Source organism: Canis lupus, chromosome 1 (assembly GCF_003254725.2).
Source record: "Canis lupus dingo isolate Sandy chromosome 1, ASM325472v2, whole genome shotgun sequence".
Taxonomy (NCBI): Eukaryota; Metazoa; Chordata; class Mammalia; order Carnivora; family Canidae; genus Canis; species Canis lupus.
The window spans coordinates 40,822,039-40,840,394 of record NC_064243.1 but is presented as its reverse complement, the minus strand read 5'-3'; the positions used below and the strand labels follow the sequence as shown (position 1 = coordinate 40,840,394).

Below are 18,356 nucleotides of genomic sequence, written 5' to 3'. Positions count from 1 at the left end.
AGGCTTTTAAAAATATCTTTGTAAATTCAAAAAGTGGTTTGTCGTTTTAAAATTCTTATTATTCCCTTCATTTGTGATGCCCTAAATCTAGCTTTTTTCTATATTTGGGCTGATCTTTTTTTATTAATTCACAGAACAGGGGGTGGCGGCTGTAGACATTGTACATGGTGGAAAAACACCATCTTGGGAGCAAATCCTTCACAAACCCAAAAGGCAGCAGGCTGTGCTATTAGATGTTAATATCTGAAAAGCCAGGGGAGGAGGTGTCAGATGATTTCAAGGTTCCATATCGCAGGTTAAGGAGGTGGACATTTCTGCAGTCATGAGTCCTTAAACAAAAGTATGTCAGTCCTGGAATTCAACCTGGAGGGCAGTGCACATCAGAGCAGAAAGGGTGAAGTTCTTGGATGGGGAGGGGGTGGGGCAGTAGCTTGAGGGGGTTGGGGGATCGGATGGGGGAGAGGGAGGAGGGGAGGGTTATCAGAAGAAATGATCAATCGCCAGTGCCCAGTTAACATTCATTATGTTCCCTTTGAACATAATCTTACAAAGTGGAGGAAGAAGAGGAAAGAAGTCCTAGGAATAGTATGTTCCACATTACGGTGGACAGATGAAAATGACAAGGAAAAACAATGGAAGAAACCAATTAAAAAAAAAAAAAAAAAAGACAGGAAAAAAAAAAAAAAAAGGTCCAAGCTAGGATTTAGAAAAATAAGGGAAAGACAGCTGAATATGCCACCCCAAATATGTCACTTTGGCATGGTGATTATTTTAAATTGTAAGCACTTGAAAAACAGCAAGTGCGGGGAGTGGCTTTCTCTCAACTTCCTTTATCTGCCCAAGGACAGATTGTTAGATTCTGAACTGGTAGACACTGATGATGCGTCAGAGTGAGTCCCCAGTGATCTATGCTTCCCTCAAAAGAAAACAAAACTACATTACTCATAAGTTTCATGTAGAAATAGCCATGCCTCTAGAGGGAGAGTTATGTTTTCCATTGCTCCCTGTCACTTTGCATTTAAAGAAGATGCTAATGATACTGCTAGATGTATATGCAAACATGGAGGGTAGAGCTGGCTCAGTCCTCCCCCACAACCCCCAGCCTCAACAGGGCTAATGTCACCACCTAAAGATCCTTTGTTTCTGACTCTATTCCTCCAGGCGTTGGCTTCTCTAATGAGGAAAATTAAAACTCTGCTCACGTGCCTTTTGATAGAAACTGGCTATATAACTTTAACATCTTCTCTTTAGTCAGCCATAGAATTGAGAGTTTTGTACCTCAAACTTCCCAGGTTTTGAATAAGGAATTAAATAAACCCCTTCTGTGCTAAATTGTACAAACAAGCAGATGGGAGGGAGATGCAATTATGATTTTTAAAACCATTTTAAAAATCAATAATTTTTTCTCTTCTCAGCATACAAAACAAGTACAGCCCGGTGATGGCAGGGAAAGTCTTCAATTTTCTGGAAAAGGTAAAATGCACCTTCATGCACCTTCATGAGAGAGAGCACAAGGAGTTCAGAAGGTAAAGAAAATTGTCAAAAATTGTAGCATAAATACAAATACAACTCCCTGGGTGCATTACTGATGATCACAACAGATTCTGATTCTGTTCGAATTGTGAGGATCCAGGAATGGGCATCTTTAACAAGACACCATGCAATTCAGGGTAGGCAGCACGGGACCCAGCACTGGATCCAGTAGAGGGAAACCCCATCTAGAGAAATCTCTGGGAGGAAATGGTAGTAAGTCAGATAGTTTGACCCACCTCACTGAGGGAAAAAATGTCAGAAGCAGCCTGACCCTTGTCCCCTGGAGCTGACAGTTTACTAGTTACTAATGGTTGGTTAAGAAAGATGGTTCAAATTACATGAGACGATGCATTTTGTTTTCTTTGCTGTTTTAGAGTAAATGCCTCCCGTCTTTTTATTATGAAGTATTTTATTGTTTTTTTCCAGACACTTTCCAGTGTTAGTCAAACAGAACTTCTGATCAGCATGGCACAACCAGGATTTTAGAGTCACCTGAGAGAGTTCATGCCCAAAGCAAAGAACCTTGATTTTAGTTCTGGGATGTAAACACATGCTAATGGCAGGTAATATATAATCAAGCCCCCGGGGCTGTGAGCCTAGCAGGGCAAGAAGCATGATAAATTGCAGCTGACACTGTGTTAGTGTCAGGGAGATGTAGGAAAGGGTGGGGCCTGTGGCAAAGTAGAACAGGATACACCCCTGTGAAGAAGGCTCCAGTCGGCAGGCTCCCCGCCCGTGGTTGCCATGCAAGAATGTGGATCCAGGGTGGCCAGATTGCCCAATTTTTCAAGAGTAGTAAAAAATTGGATATTTTTTAGTGAAATCTCCTAGTTTGAAAACGCTGATGATTTTGATAAAACGTAACAGTGCTGCCCTGAGGAGGCATATGGGCAGGCTGGATTTGACTCTGAGCGGCTGTGTCATGTGGTTGCTGTCTGTAAAGATGCCCACTCCTGGTTGGTGTCTGTAGCGATGTCTCCGTAAAGCCACAAGCTCTGGTTTCTGTAGTGAGAGCAGTAGAAAACACACAAGGGCCGTTCATCTTGTGAACTCTTGAAAAGAGCTGGTCCAGGACTATTGCTCTAAGATAGGGATCAGAAAACTTCCTCTTGTTTTTTGTTTTTGTTTTTGTTTCAAGATTGTATTGCTTTACTAAAGAGAGAGAGAGAGAGAGAAAGAGAGCATGCACACAAGCAGGGGGAGGGGCAGAGGGAGAAGCAGACTCCCCACTGAGCAGGGATCCCAACTCAGGACTTGATCCCAGGACCCTGGCATCATGACTCCAGCCAAAGGCAGATGCTTAACCAACTCAGCCCCCCAGGCACCCAGAAAATTTCCTTTAAAAAGGCCAAATAGTAAATGTTTTAGGCTTTGCACACCATTGGGTCTCCTTTACAAGTGTTCAGCTCCTCCTTGTACCCCTGAAAGCAGCCATAGATGATTCATAAACTAACGTGTGCCGTCGGATTCCAATACAGCTTTGTAAAAACAGACTGCCAGGCTGGGGGCTGCAGTGTGCTGACCCTTTCTATAGGGTGTTTTTTCTGGGAATCCTTGACACTTATTTACTCAGTCTGGTTTGTCTAATAATTTTGGAAAGAGAAGATCTATTTGCAATTGTGCAAGCCAAAATTCATTGTGATAGGAAGCTTTCAGAAACAGTCTGACTCATCATGTACCGCGTCTTTGAAATATCTCACACGGGTGGTGCGGTGAAGGGGAAAGTTCCCCCCACTACCCACTCCGGAATCCACCTGGCCTATGTCAGTCCCAACTCGGAGACCTGCTTCCCCACAGCCCCCAGCTCTCCTTGTTCCTGGGGCCGAACAAGCCTCACAGCCTCTATTATTTCCCACCAGACTGCTGGAGACCGCACTTAGCGCCTGGCATTCGTGGGATGCTATTGCCCAACACCAATAAAGCCACATGCTAAATTTAGCACAGCCCTGCCTGCCCAGTCACATAGAACTGTCACCTTGCAACACTTCCTGCTTGATTCCTGCTGATTTTCCCCTTGTCTGAGTGAAACTCAGACTTCTCACTTGCAATAAACGTTGTGGCTAGCTTTGATCTTTGTCCCCAGGGCCGCTGGAGCCCCTGGTTTATGCCAGCGGATCCCCCACTGCCCAGGAACAGCCAGCCCCCAGTGCTGGGAAGAATGGGACAGGTTGTTGGGGCCCAAGGGCCAATAGACACATGTAGTCCTCCTCCGGTAGAGATGGTGCAGGGTGAGGGGGGTTGAAGATTAAATCAGGACCACAGATTTGAAGATAATCTCAATAATTGTCTCATCAGGGATGTCCCCCGGAGGGTGAGAAGTGAATCATGGCCAGGATCTAGGGGCACATACCAACACGTAAAGCCATTAGCACTCTGCAGATGCACCCACAGGGCCCATTGAGCCTGAAACTGCACAGACTGTCCTCTTGCCCTCCTTGTCGAACTACCCAGGGCCCTGACACATGCACAACACAGAAAAGCAAGAGTTGCCTGCTTGGTTTTGTAAGTGCCTGGTTCTATACAGCCTCTATTCTCCTGGCTCAGCCTTCACAAAGCAAGTCACTAATTCATAGGATTCGCTGTCAAGGTTAATCTGACATGAATACATCTCACCGAGTTCTGAAAAGCTGACACTAATATGTTGGTGGTGGCCATCAACTCGGCCTCCTCAGGGAATAGCCTGGAGTCCCTGCCTCACCCATGTGAAGGCTTCTAAGACCTGGGGAAATAAAAATATGGTTTGTCCTGGCAGCGACAGGGCCTGTCTGGGTGAGCTGAGATGGCCCACAGGGAACAGAAGAGTGTGCACAAGCTCTCTGACCCCTGGAGGTCACAGGAAGGCTAATTCCCAAGTATCCATGACAGTCACACTAAGCTGCTAGATGCCCTGAACCAAAGGCTTTTTGCATGAATCACTTATTCCTTCAGAAGGGTTGGTTGGTGTTAGCAGGCTTTATCTATCCCCTGTCACAGTGTGAGTAAGGCTTGGGGTATCTCAGGGCCTATGCAGGGGAAGTCCATTAGCAGTGAAGCAATCCCTTTCCATCTCCTCGCCCTCAGGTCTGCTGATGAAAACATGCTTCTGGATGCACAGCAGCTGAGTGGGGGAGCCCTGTACTTTCACGGGCTATATTGGGATGAGGCCACTCGTTGTCACATAAAACCTTGCCTGACTCTCTCCAGGGTATAATACAGAGAGCACCAGCCTATAGGTCAGAAGGTAGGATGTCCAGTAGCAGACTTGCCACCCATACATAACTCAATAGCCCTGGGGATGTCAGTTAACCTCCTAGAACCTCGGTTTCTTACTTGTAAGGTGGTGTCTTTGGAAGGGAATCATCTTTAAACTCCATACTGGAATAACTCTAACATTTTCTACTGGTGCTTGCCTATAATGTTACTCCAGAGCACACAGCTAAATGGCTGGTATCTGAAAACCAGGACATGCTGGAGTCCCCAGAACATAAAAAGCAACCATTTAATCCAGCTCTTTTGCTCATGAGTAGTTTTCACTGAACGCTCTCTCTGACAGGACTTATGAACAGTTCAGCCTCACTCTGTCCCATAATCAGCTGTGAGTGGTAGAGAAGTAGGTCACTCTCAAGCTCTCATCTCGGCTGCCGATGGGCCTTTCATCTTACTTGACATCCTCTCTGCCAGATTGCCAAACCTCTAGCCGGAGTGTGTGTTCATTCTTGTAAATGAGAGATCTCCGTGCCCAGGAAGGCAGCAGCTCTGTTCTTCAAAATTGCCTAAGTTCAACTCCTCTTCCCTTGGACTGTGTTGGCCCCTGCCACACAGGGGCACTCTGGGCCAACTCACCAGTCAACTCTCCTCTTTGCTTGGATCTCCCATGGTGAGCCCTACCCTGCTCCTTGACAAGAGCTCCAGAAGGACAACTCAGCTTAGAAGCCTTTCTTTCAGTATCAATGCCCCATGCTTGCTGCCTCTCACCAACAGTCATTGGAGGGAACCAACTGCCAGTCAGATCTTCAGGCCCATGCCAGCCTGGCCACCATCTTGACTGCAACCTCCCATGAGACCCCAAGTCAGAACCACCCAGCTAAGCACTCTTAAATTCCTGACCCACAGGAACTTTGTGAGATAATAGATGTGTGTGAAGCCACGAAGTTTTAGGATAATTTGTTAAACGGTAACAGAAAACAGATAATACAAGTCAAACTTCTAAGAGGCTTGGAATCCAAAGTCTAGATTATGGCTCTTGCATGGTGCCTGGGAATATTCCTGAGGATACTGGTTCTCTCAGCGGAGTATGAACAATGTCCATGAGTGAGAAGCCCAGGTACTCAGAGAAAGCCATGGGGGATGAAGAAATGTGGTGGGAATGCCAGTCAGCACTCTGTGCCAGTTGGTACCGTCATTCAGTGAGGCTAAATTCTCTAGCAGTCATCAATGAACCTAGTAGAGGCCCTGCATTTTTGCTGCTAAGGTGCTGGAGCTCTGCTATCATCTAGCCTAGACATTTACAATTGATATGAAAACTTGGTCTAAGACAGCCATGCTAACCCTTCCCCATTTTGTAGGGATGCCAGTAATTTCTTCTCAGACCCCCCAGTCTGTGGCCGTAAGCAGAAAATTTGGATTTAACAAAAAACAAACCAACCAAATGTGGATTTAACAAAGAAAAGCACAGTCTTGTCAAAATGGGCCTTCTTACAACATGTCAGGGGAACGCTCCGAAATTACTCTCTTCAGAATCTCTGTGAGAAAAAAAAAATTGTTTTCTTTCACACAGCAGTAACAGTGTGAATTGTGTTGAATTACGACAGAAGGGGTCAAGAAAGATACCAGCAAATGTGATATTTAGCGTGAATGAAGATTTTTTTTGCAGATATGGTGTGTGACATTCTAGGTATGACAGTTGAATGATGACTGTTCCATCACTGGTGTCCCCGTTGGCCATTGGGCCCAGGGCTCTGCTCCAAGAAACACAGAGAGCGCTGTGTGGCTTCTTTGTTGTCACTGGTATCAAGAGAAGTTGGGGAAAAAGACGTTCCCCTGGAGCCTGTGTTTTCCAGTGCTTCCAAGGAACTGCAAGAAACAGAAAGAGACAGAGACACACACAGAGAGAAGTTTAATAAACTGGCAACATAAAGTTAACTCTAATTTCAAACCCCTTAAAATCTCTGGCAGGGCCCAGAGAATGGTGGGGCTGACAACACAAATGACATAGCTGGTGAGTGGTCTGTATCCTACAAATAAGCCCTGCTGGCCCCCAAGAAATTTTTTCTTATAACCCCAGACTGTTCCACAAAGTGATGTCTATAAAAGATCTGCTGTCACACCAAAAGTGTGAGTCACAGATCTTTGCCCGTAGTTTCCCATATGAATGGTGGCATGGTCCTAACAGTATCCGCCAGTAGGAGGAAGCTCAGACACTGTAGGAGACACTTGGCCACACACATACCCTCCACCTCCAGCAGCAAGATGGTCCTCATGGCACTGTCAGACTCTGTGCTCTGCCCCACTCCACCTTGTACCCAAGCCCCCCTGCTGCTACTTCTCCCGCTGGTCTGCTTTGCCAGCAGCCACTCCTTCAAGACTCTCGCATGACCACCTCTGCCTGTCCTTGCCTGTTGCCTGGAGGCCACCTCCACGACCTTGCTCTGCATGCACCTTCACTCATAGAGCAGTTGCTGTGCTGTGTGATGCTGATGGCACACACATCTACATCCTCTCCAGATCTGGAAACTAGTCCTAACGTTCCATGGTGGAGGCTTTCTGGTCTGGGCTGACTTGGCTGTGCTGGATGGTCTCTGATGGCCTGTTTTGCATTTCTGGGGCCTTGGCTGGAATGGTTGGGATCATTGGGACCACTTACCATCTAGATTGACCCAGCCTTGTCCACATGGTGGTGGAAGTTCCTAGCACCAAGACAGGGCAAGACTCAATGTGCAAGCACTTTTTAACCCTCTCCTTGTGTCACACTTGCTATTGTCCCATTGGCCAAACAAGTCACATGATGAAACCTTCACACTCAAGAAGGAACCATTGCAGAGAGGCATTAACAAGCCAGGACCACTCAGAGACAGACAGACTAACCCAAGAGACATCATGTCTCTTATTTTCCTATCTCAGATGGTCCTCAAGTATCTCCTTAATGAATGAATAAATCTGCTGATACTCTAACATGAATAAATATAACCAATTCTTTTTTATGTTAAAATAAATGCTTCATTTATGATTGATAAAATCTTTGGGATCAGATTAGACACACTAAACAAATGCTTAGAAGGAGGTAAGTAAGCTTGATGGGAAAAGTAGAACTTGCGTGGGGCAGGGAAGGATGTTTGCCATCAGGAGAGGCAGAAGGAGCACTATACATGTGAAGCATCATGCAGGCGCCACTGAAAGGCAGATCATTTTATTCTGTACATACAGAGTGTGCAGTCAGTCAGGGATCTAGCCGCTCTCGATCCACTCACTACCTGCCTTTCACTCCCCTGTTCTGAGCCAGTGAGCCTGAATCTAGAGAATCTACAGACTCTGTGTGGTTCAGCCAGTGGGAGGTATTGGCCAGAGTTCAGAGGGCGGAGGAGGAAGTGATGGGGTATTTCTCCCCTCTTGTTCCAGAGAAGCCACATTTTTGATGGAAATGGCATCCTAGACCACAGCCTATGTTCAACAGCCCCTCCGATAGCTGAGGCTCTCACCTGGTTCCAATATTATCACTTCCTCCTTTTGTCCAAGACCTAAAGGAGATACAAACAGACCAGCTATGTCATTTCTGAGGCCTACTCAAAATGGACATGCCATGCATTGTTAAAAAATTAATCCATCCATGAATGAATGGATAAAAACCATGTGGTACAATGAGATATCACTTTACAACCGGTGAGGATGGCTAAAATTAACAAGACAGAAAACAACAAATGTTGGTGAGGATGCAGGGAAAGGGGAACCCTCTTGTGCTGTTGATAGGAATGCAAGCTGGTACAGCCACTCTGGAAAACAGTGTAGTGGTTCCTTAAGAATTTAAAAATAGAGTTACCCTATGACCCAGCAATTGCACTACAGGGTATTTACCCCAAAGATACAGATGTAGTGAAACACCAGGACACCTGCACCCCATTGTTTGCAGCAGCCATGTCCACAATAGCCAAACTGTGGAAGGAGCCATGATATCCCTCAACAGTCGAATGGATAAAGATGTGATATATATGTATATGTCACATTATTATATATTATATATAATATATATTATATATATAATGGAATATTACTCAACCATCAGAATGGATGAATACTTACCATTTACATCAACGTGAATGGAACTAGAGGGTATTATGCTGAGTGAAATAAGTCAATCAGAGAAAGACAATTATATGGTCTCACTCATTTGTGGAATATAAGAAATAATGAAAGGGACTAGAATGCAAGGGAGGAAACTGAGTGGGGAAAAATTAAAGAGGAAGACAAACCGTGAGAGACTCCTAACTCTAGGAAATGAACAAAGGGTTGCAGAAGGTGAGGTGGGTGGGAGGATGGAGTAGCTGGGTGATGGGCATTAAGGAAGGCACATGATGAGATGAGCCTGGGTGTTATACTATATGTTGGCAAATTGAATTTAAATAATTTTTTTAAAAGAAAAACCATGTGGTATATACCTACAATGGAATATTATTCAGTCTCAAAAGGCAATGACATTCTGACAACATGGTTCCACTTGGATGAGCCTTAAGGACATTATGCTAGGTGAAATAAACCAAACACAAAAGGGCAAACAATTGCATAATTTCACTTACACCAGGTACCTAAAAGACAGGAAGCAGAATGGTGGTGACTCAAGGGCAGAAGGAAGGCAGAGTGAGAAGCGACTGTGTGAGAGGTATGGAGTTTCAGTTTGGAAAGATGGAGATGGTTGGTGGATGATGGTTACACAATAATGGGAATGTACTAAAAAGTGTAATCATGGATTTTTGAGTAAACATGACTTTTTACTTTAAACAGAAATTATTAAAAATTTCAAGAATGTGAGAGCAGAGCATTAAACCAGGTGTGAGAACCTTCTGAACACTGATCCCCGAGGGATCACACTGGCCACAGCCCCCAAGGAAACAGCCCTGGGTAAAGCTTCCCGTTGCTACCACCTATGGAGCTCCTTCTTCCCTGCGGGTTCCCAGAACCGTACAGGGACCTAGAGAGACAAGCCTTTCTCTCAACTTGGCCCAGTTAACCTGTGGAGGGTACCATTTTCTTCCCCCTCCCTCCCAGGAAACTCAAGTGAATGTTGATATTCTAATCCATGACTGAGAAGAAAAACTCCTCAAGAGAAAACAAGCACAGCACAAAGAAAGTGAGTGGAAACACTGGGCCCTTTTGAAGCTGGTCATATTATTAGTCACAGTCACAGTAACATCTATTCACAGTATAATTTCACCCATATTTGACTTTCACCAGCAGTCCTCTAAAACAGACATTAGATAAAATAGATATCCTCATTAACATATGAGGCAACGGACTTCAAAAAAAAAAAAGTGATTTTCACAAGGTCACCCAGCTAGAAGGTAACAACAAAATCGAATCTGACTCTTCTGATTTTAAACCTGAAGATCTTTTCACTTGAGCTGGATCAAAAGAGATCAGCTTTGGGAAAATCATCTAGGAAGGTCCCTCCTGTTTCAGAAGGGGCTTACTAGGGTGCCCCCTTTAGGTCCCTCCCTGTTTCAGAAGGGGCTTACTAGGGTGCCCCCTTTAGGGAGGCACCAGTCCAAAGGTTCCCAAACTTTCTTGGTTTGTGGAACTCTTACTCTCCCAGAAACTTCTTCATGGCATCTCTTGGGTAAAAAAGATATCTAGCAGTTCCATTCTTTTAAGTTGTTAGGTACAAAAACCTTAATAAATACTTAAGTCTTCGTGTTTCATTGTCTTTTTGGAAAATAATACACAAATGGAAAGAAAAAAAATAATATATTTGTTTTATCCTTAAATAACCCTGTAAGCTTACTCCTGGATATGTATTCCTATTAGGCACTGCACAACCTCTCAAACCTTGGAACCAGGGCAGAGACCACCACTGTCATTTCCTGCTTCACACTGATTTTCATGTAATACTTGCCTTTTATTGCAGCAACTACCAAAAATCCAGTTTTGCAAAAATATGCTGTCTTCAATAGAAATAAAGCATGATCTAATGTTAAAACTGTGAACTGCCTTGACCTAGTCATTCACTCTGTGTCTGATAGATATCACTGGCATCCCTCAAAATTTTAAAATATCTTGTGGTGCCCTGAGTTTTGAGGCACTCCTGGATGCTTCAGTCACAGTTTGGGAAACATAGCCCCAGATCTAAATTTTGCACTTTGGGAAACAGGATTTCATGTATTCTAACAAGAATTCAGGCTTTACTATTAAAATGTCCATACTAACCAAAGTGATCTAAAGATTCAATGCAATACCTTCCAAAATCCCAGTGACATTTTCTACAAAAATAGAAAAAAATGATCTTGAAATTCATAAGGAACCTCAGGAGATTCCAAATAGCCAAAGCAATCAAGAAAGAAGAACAGAGCTGGAGGTATCACACTTCCTGATTGCAAACTCTATCACAAAGTGATAGTAATCAAAACAAGTATGGTATTGGCATAAAAACAAATGCAAAAATCAATGAACAGAGTCCAGGCATAAACCCCTGCATATGTGATCAATTAATTTTTGACGAAGGAGTCGAGAATACACCAGGGGAAAGATAGTCTCTTTAATAAATAGTGTTGAGAAAACTAGATATCCACATATGAAAGACTGAAAAATGGACTCTTATACCACATAACCAGTCAATTTAAAGTGGATTAAAACTTGAATGTAAAGTCTGAGACCATAAAATTCCTAGAAGAAAACATAAAGGGTAAGCTCCCTGATATTGGTCTTGGCAGCAGTTTCTTAAATCTGATTACCAAAAAAAGCAAAAATAGACAAGTGGGACTACATCAAATAAAAAGTCTGCACAGCCAAAGAAACCATCAACAAAATGGAAAGTCAACCTATGGAGTGACAGAAAACATTTGCAAAGCACATATCTGATAAGGGGTTAATGTTCAAAATATACAAAAAACTCCTACAACTCAATAGCATAAAAACAAATAAGTCTAATTGAAAAATTGGCAAAGGCCCTTAACAGACATTTTTCCAAAGACGATACACAAATGGCCAACAAGCCATGAAAAGATACTCAAAAATCACTAATTTTTGAGGAAATATGAATCAGAATCACAAAATGAGATATCATCCCATACCTGTTAGCATGTTTATTGTCAAAAAAGATCAGAAATAAATGCTAGTGGGGATGTGGAGACAAGGGAATCCTTGTATGCTGTTGGCAGGAAGCTGGTGTGGCCACTGTGGAAAACAGTATGGAGGTTCCAGAAGAAATTAAAAATAGAACTACCATATGATTCAGTAATCCCACTTTCGGGTACATATCCAAAGGAAATGAAATCATTATCTCAAAGAGGTATCTGTACTACCATGCTCACTGCAGGGCTATTCCTAAGCCAAGGTATAAAGACAATTTAAGTGTCTGTGATGAATGACAGATGAATGAATAAAGAAAATATAGTACATATACACAATGTGATATTATTCAGTCTTTAAAAAGAAGGAAATCTTGCCATTTACAACAACATGGATAAACCTAAAGCACATTATGCTAAGTAAAATTAGCCAGACAAAGATGAATACGGCACGGCATCACTTACATGTGGAATCAGGAGAAAAAAAAGTGGAACTTCTAGAAACAGAGAGTAAGAAAGTGGTTATGAGGGAGTGGAAATGGAGAAAGTAAGAAAAGATTGATCAAAGGGTCAAACTTTTAGTAAAATGAATAAAATAAGAGGATCTAATATTTAATACGGTGACTAGAAGAATAACACTATAATTGAAGTCTCTTAAGAAAGTAGAACTTGTGTACTCACCAAAAAATTAAATTTTTAAAAGATAAAAGGTAAATACATGAGGTGACAGATGTATTAGTTTGATGGAGAGATCCTTTCACAATGCAAACGTGTATCAAATCATCACATTATACACTTTAAATATAATCCAGTTTCATTTGTCAATTATCCTTCAGTGAACCTGGAAAAAATAAAATAAAATAAATTACAGAAATAATAAAATTATGATTTTAGTATTTATTTCAGACTCAGCTCTCTTCCCAAAGTCTCACCTCTAAATGTGTATCGGCTCACTTCCCTGCTTGATTATGCACCTGCTACATCCCCCATATATTTAGAAATGACAACACCATTTCAATAGATTACCAGACTGTGACCTTCCACATAGTTACTTTCTTTTTCTCTGGAAAAGCACCAGAATGTTCTGCAGCAATTTTAAAGGATCAATTTTCAGTTTTTATAAAGAGATGAGTTAATTCTTTGTAAGCTTTAGCTTCCATAAATTTAGACTTGGTGCTGTCAGTCTTTTGGAGAAAATACCAGAGAAGTGTGCTTTACATAAGTCACCATTACATAAGTTTTCTTGAAGCTCGGGATATAGAATGACCAGGAAAAATATCTCAGAAAAGCCATTTCCGAACATGTAAAATTGACATGTAAAAATCACCACCATCTTAAAAGAAAAGAAAACAATAAACCAGAGAAATCCTCTATTCTCATCCGAATGGACAAAGATGAGGATCAGGCTCAGTGCCCCGGGGCTCACCTCTCTCCCTTCCTGGGCATTCTAGGATGTGTGGGTCCTGGAATGAGGCTGGTCTACTCTGGAGAGAAGCAAAGGGCATCTTTGCTTCTCCTCTAGGTTCATTTAAGGCAGATTTCATAAGACTGAGAAACCAGAGTCACAGATAAAGGATAAATGTTCACTTTTTTATGGTTTGGATCTTGCAAGTGAAACAAACTATAATGTTTTAAGAAAAAAAGAGACATTTTTAAAAGTTGCTGGGTCACATGACTAGGAATACAAACTAGAGGACTTAATGCAAATGCCCACCCACCCTCACCACACACACAAACTCCAGCAGCATAGGGCCTCCCATCCAATCCTACAGACTCACTCAGTTTCAAGTCAGATCCTTCTGAAGGGGCCTCTTGCCCTTTATTTGCTCCCGTTTGGCAGCAAATGCCCAGCAGTCAGCAGCATTGTTTCTCTCCCCAGGAAAGCTCTGTCCCTCTCCCCAGTCCGAAATCTGAAAGCTTCAAGGAAATTAAAACCATCTCTCCCACAAAGTAATCTTAGGGAAACACAACGAACTCCCTTTTTCCACAACACTTGAAACACCTGGGAGTATTGAATTCCATTGGACCCTTCCTTTCTCCAATATTCCACCTGAGAGGAGTGGGTGAGTGAAATGGGTGAGTGCATATCCACACTCCTTAATCTACACAAGTGCACATGCTATGATCTCAGCTCTTCCATTTCATAGAAAATGCTTTATCATGTAATCCAAATAGCACATTCTAAGGCAATTATTACATTACAGACTTTCTCCTGGGGAATCACCCTTGCCTTTAATATCCAAGCAAAATGGCACAGTGTAGTTGGAAAGGAAGGTACCAGGAAGTGCCACAGTAATACAGGTGCTTCTGATCTCTCTCTTGGGGGAGATACTTAAGCCCTTGACTGGAAGTCATGGGGATAGAAGCCCTGTTGTTGTTGTTTTTTTTTTAAGTAATATAGGTGCTTTGTATTACTCAACAAAATGAATCTTTTTTGAGGACCTAATACGTAAAAAAAAAAAAAAAAAACTCAACCTATAAAGGTACATAGAAATTTTTTAGGTTATGGTCTGGTTCTCAGGAGCTTTTATAACCCAGTGAAGTTTTTTTTTTTTTTTTTTTTTCACTCTTGCACCAAATCTCAAAGCAGCAGCACACCATGGGCAGGCAGGAATTTGCCTCCTGTAGAGGCTGGGAGTGCAAAGACAGTGGTCAAAGTGGCTATGGCTGGTCAGGAATGAATCTAGGACTGGAAGTCAGTGCCTCATTCTCTAAAACATCAGGATGGCCTGCAGTAGGAATCATCATAGAAATTAGTAGATCAATTATCTGCTGTTTCTGCAGGCTTTCAGGACCATGTCACCTCCCTTCTCCTAGCTGTGAGCTTTTGTTATCACATTGCACCCACAGCAGGAATTGGCAAAGCTGTAAGTGCAACTGAAACCTCAGTGACATGAGATTTAGCTCTTCTGGGCTCAGTTTCTCCATGAAGAATGATCCCACCAGCATTGCTATGAAGCCTCAGACAAATCACACTGGATTCCCAACAATTTCAGATGAAATCAAGTGAACAATGAAAGTCCAGGAAAGAAAGAAAAGAAGGAGGCATCTTATCACACTCTCAGCAGGGGTGACTGGAAAGACAGGAAGACTCTGCTGTTGCCAGGCAACCCCCTCCCTCTCTGAGCCTCAGGTTGGGGCCCTGACTGTGGGAATGACTTCCTTTGTCCTCATGTGTGCCTCCCTGGCTCCCAAAATGTCCTCTGGCAGCTGAGATCACCCCATGTGTGAGACCAGAATCTCTATCCTGATTTGTGCTACTCTAGAAATATTTATTTCTAAGCTTCTTTCTTTCCCAGGAACTCAAAGCTCTTCTCTGTATGTCATGGATATTATACAATCTATATGCAGACAGCATATATGAACACATTACACATGCAAATTGAGCCAATTCCTTGGAAGTTCTCTGTTCCTTCCTCACCAGCTGCCAGATCTGGCAGGCCAGCTGACACCCAGCCAGACCATTTTATTCAACATTGCACAAAACCAGGGTTTGGCCCCTCTCTTCCTAAGAGTCACAAAATACAAAAGCTGGGAAAAGCCAGGGGCGGGGAAGGGGGTCTCTTAGTTCTCTCTTGACAGCTCTAGCCCTTTCCTGGGGGTTAAATTAAGCATTTGGCTCTAGCTATTGTAAACCTGTCTTCCTTGTGATGGAGTACTTAACTTGTGACTTTATTCTTTGAGGAGCACTGAAACAGTGTCTAAAGAACAGCTGGAAATATATGAGAAAGAGGGCAGTCTCAGCCTCTGGGGAGAATGTCCATCACGGCCCAAGGTTTCTATGTGGCAGGAATAATTCTCCCATCTGATAGGAAACCTATGATGCAATCTAAGTGTTGCTTGAGATATTGGTTCCCAAGTCTTTCTTCTGGGGGTGGGAGGTCACCCTTTCCTTTAACATCCAAGAAAAATAGCTCCTGCCCATCCCACATTCATTATGAAGCCCAGTACCTCATATCTCCTGGGAGTTTCAGAGGGATTATATTCCTCTTGGTGTTCTCTCTCTCTCTTTCTCTCTCTCCCCCTCCCTCCCTCCTCTATCTTTTCCATTGAATTCTCCATCTTCAAGCAGCATCACTTCACCCACCCCAGGCTCTCCCTCTTCTTTCATTCCCCAAAGCACCGTCAACATAAGATTACTGTGTGCAGCGCAGTTCCGTGAAGATTGGGATAACGGAGGGAGAATTATAGAATAATTCACCTGATGTAAAATTGAGCATTAGACATCACAGTCCTAGATTTCCAGCCACCGCTGCCACAGACTTTCTCGTGGGCATTTTTTCCATTTATGGTTCTTCCCTCCTGACATTCATAGGGATCCTGTGGACTTCCCCTTCTAGTTCGTACCAATTGCCTCCTCTCTTTCAGGCTATGAGACCCTAATCAAGAAATCCTGCTACTTCGGGCAGCCCCGGTGGCGCAGTGGTTTAGCGCTGCCTGCAGCCTGGGGTGTGATCCTGGAGACCCAGGATCGAGTCCCACATCAGGCTTCCTGTATGGAGCTTGCTTCTCTTCTGCCTGTGTCTCTGCCTCTGTGTGTGTGTGTCTCTATGAATAAATAAACAAAATCTTTAAAGAAAAAAGAAATCCTGCTACCTGTAATACAGAAAAAGTTTAGGGTTTTTTCTAAACCTCTTACCCAGTCAAGTATTGTATTTTCTTCTGGATTAAAAATATTCTATTTGATTCTAATCTAAAAATTAGATTCATATTTTTTACCTAATCTAAAAATTAAGTATATATGTTCATTCTTACTTATATTCATCACTAGAAAAGTCTCCTCAAGAAAATCATCATGGAATCAATCACTTGCAAGATGAGAAGTCTTTGGACAGTATTGCTGCCCAAAACATAATTGGCACCTCTCATCTAGGATGGAGATATGTAGCAATCAGTGTTGCTGTATTTGTTTTTACTAACTTTTAAAATTCCAACTACGTTGTCATAATACTAATAAGATAACTAAAACTCCCAAGAAAGCAAGTCACTTAACATATCTCAATGAAGTACAGGTTTGAGGGAAATCTGAAAAATGAAAGAGTAGGAATCAGATGATCTCCAAGATTTCCTCTAGTGAATACTCTTCATTATCTTCTCTTCCCTGCAGACTTGGAGACTGAAGTGGAAGAGGGAAATGGATGGGCAGGAAGCAAACTCAGTGGGTTTTAATGCACTGTATGTTGGAATGAATTTGAAAGAATCAACTGGAGAGTTTGTTAACTATAAACATAGCTTGCCAAGTCTCACTTTTGGATATTCTAATTTAGGAAATCAGGCATGAGTTCCGGTATCCACATTTTTAAAAACAAAATAAATTCCGTAGATAATTCTAATGAGCAACAAAGTTTAGGAACTACTGGATTGTATGACAACTGACAGTAATAATGCAGGTTAGAACTAAAATGCAGGTTAAAATAATCTATTTGAATACCAAAGAGGAAAATAATATTAATCTCTTACAATAGATTTTGTAAATGTATAGGGCACAAGACAGCACAAGCTGGCTTTTTCCAAAGACTACATCAAAAACCAAGAGTCTTTCCAAAGGGTGAATTAATTAAATATTAATTAAATGTAAGTTTCAGCAAACCCAAAAGCAGAGCTACAGTATACCCAAATACATTGCTTTGACTAACAACCAGGTCTCTTTAATATTTGAGTAACCTAACGTAACTCTTTAGCTGGCGTCCCCAAATTAAGGCATTCTAGGATAATTTAGGACAACTTTGCAAGTAATGTAATCCTTCTGGATTAAAAATAATCCAACCAATACTTTCCATTCACAAGCAAAAAAAACAGAATATATATTCTATTCTTATTTATATCATTATTAGAAAAATCTCTCAATAAAATTTAAAAATTTGAAGCACACACAAACCACAATGTTACTTGAAAGTCTTTTTTTTTTTTTACTTGAAAGTCTTTACCTTTACATTAGACATAGCAAATATTCATAATTTCTGTAGATCTCAATTTTCCTGAAAATAATAGCAATTTCTTCATTAATGCGGAAAGGAATCATTAGAAAACAAGGAACTGAAAACTGCTTTTGAAAAAAACAAGTAAAACTTTTTTTCAAAATATATTTGTCTAGAGATGCCTGAGTGGCTCAGTGATTGAGTGTCTGCCTTTGGCTCAGGTTGTGATCCTGGGGTCCCGGGATTGAAAGCCACATCGGGCTCCCTGCAGGGAGCCTGCTTCTCCCTCTGCCTATGTCTCTGCCTCTCTCTGTGTCTCTCATGAATAAATAAGTAAAATATTTAAATATATATATATATATATTTGTATTAGTCATCATTGCTTTATAGTAAATTACATCAAAATTTGGTGACTTAAGTCAATACATATTTACAATTTCACAGTTTCTGTGAATCACAATTCTGGAAGTGACTTGGCTGGGTGGTTCTGGGTCAGGGTCTCTCATGAGGTTGCAGTCAAGATGTTGGCCAGGTCATCTGAAGGCTTGACTGGGGCTGGAGGATCTGCTTTCAAGTTAGCTCACTCACAAGCCTAACAAGTTAGACCTGGCTGATGGTAGAAAGTCCAAACTCCTCTCATTGACCTCTCTATGAG

At 42.1% G+C, this 18,356-nt stretch overlaps 1 long non-coding RNA gene across 1 annotated transcript; it reads right to left on the bottom strand.

The window, feature by feature from the left end:
- Positions 1-498: 498 nt before the first annotated feature.
- Positions 499-15,751, bottom strand: LOC112644298 (uncharacterized). The gene is made up of 3 exons (XR_004809646.2): positions 12,465-15,751; positions 8,208-8,246; positions 499-6,585 (listed from the first exon to the last, which is right to left on the bottom strand). It is a non-coding gene; the product is annotated as an uncharacterized LOC112644298 (long non-coding RNA).
- Positions 15,752-18,356: the final 2,605 nt, after the last annotated feature.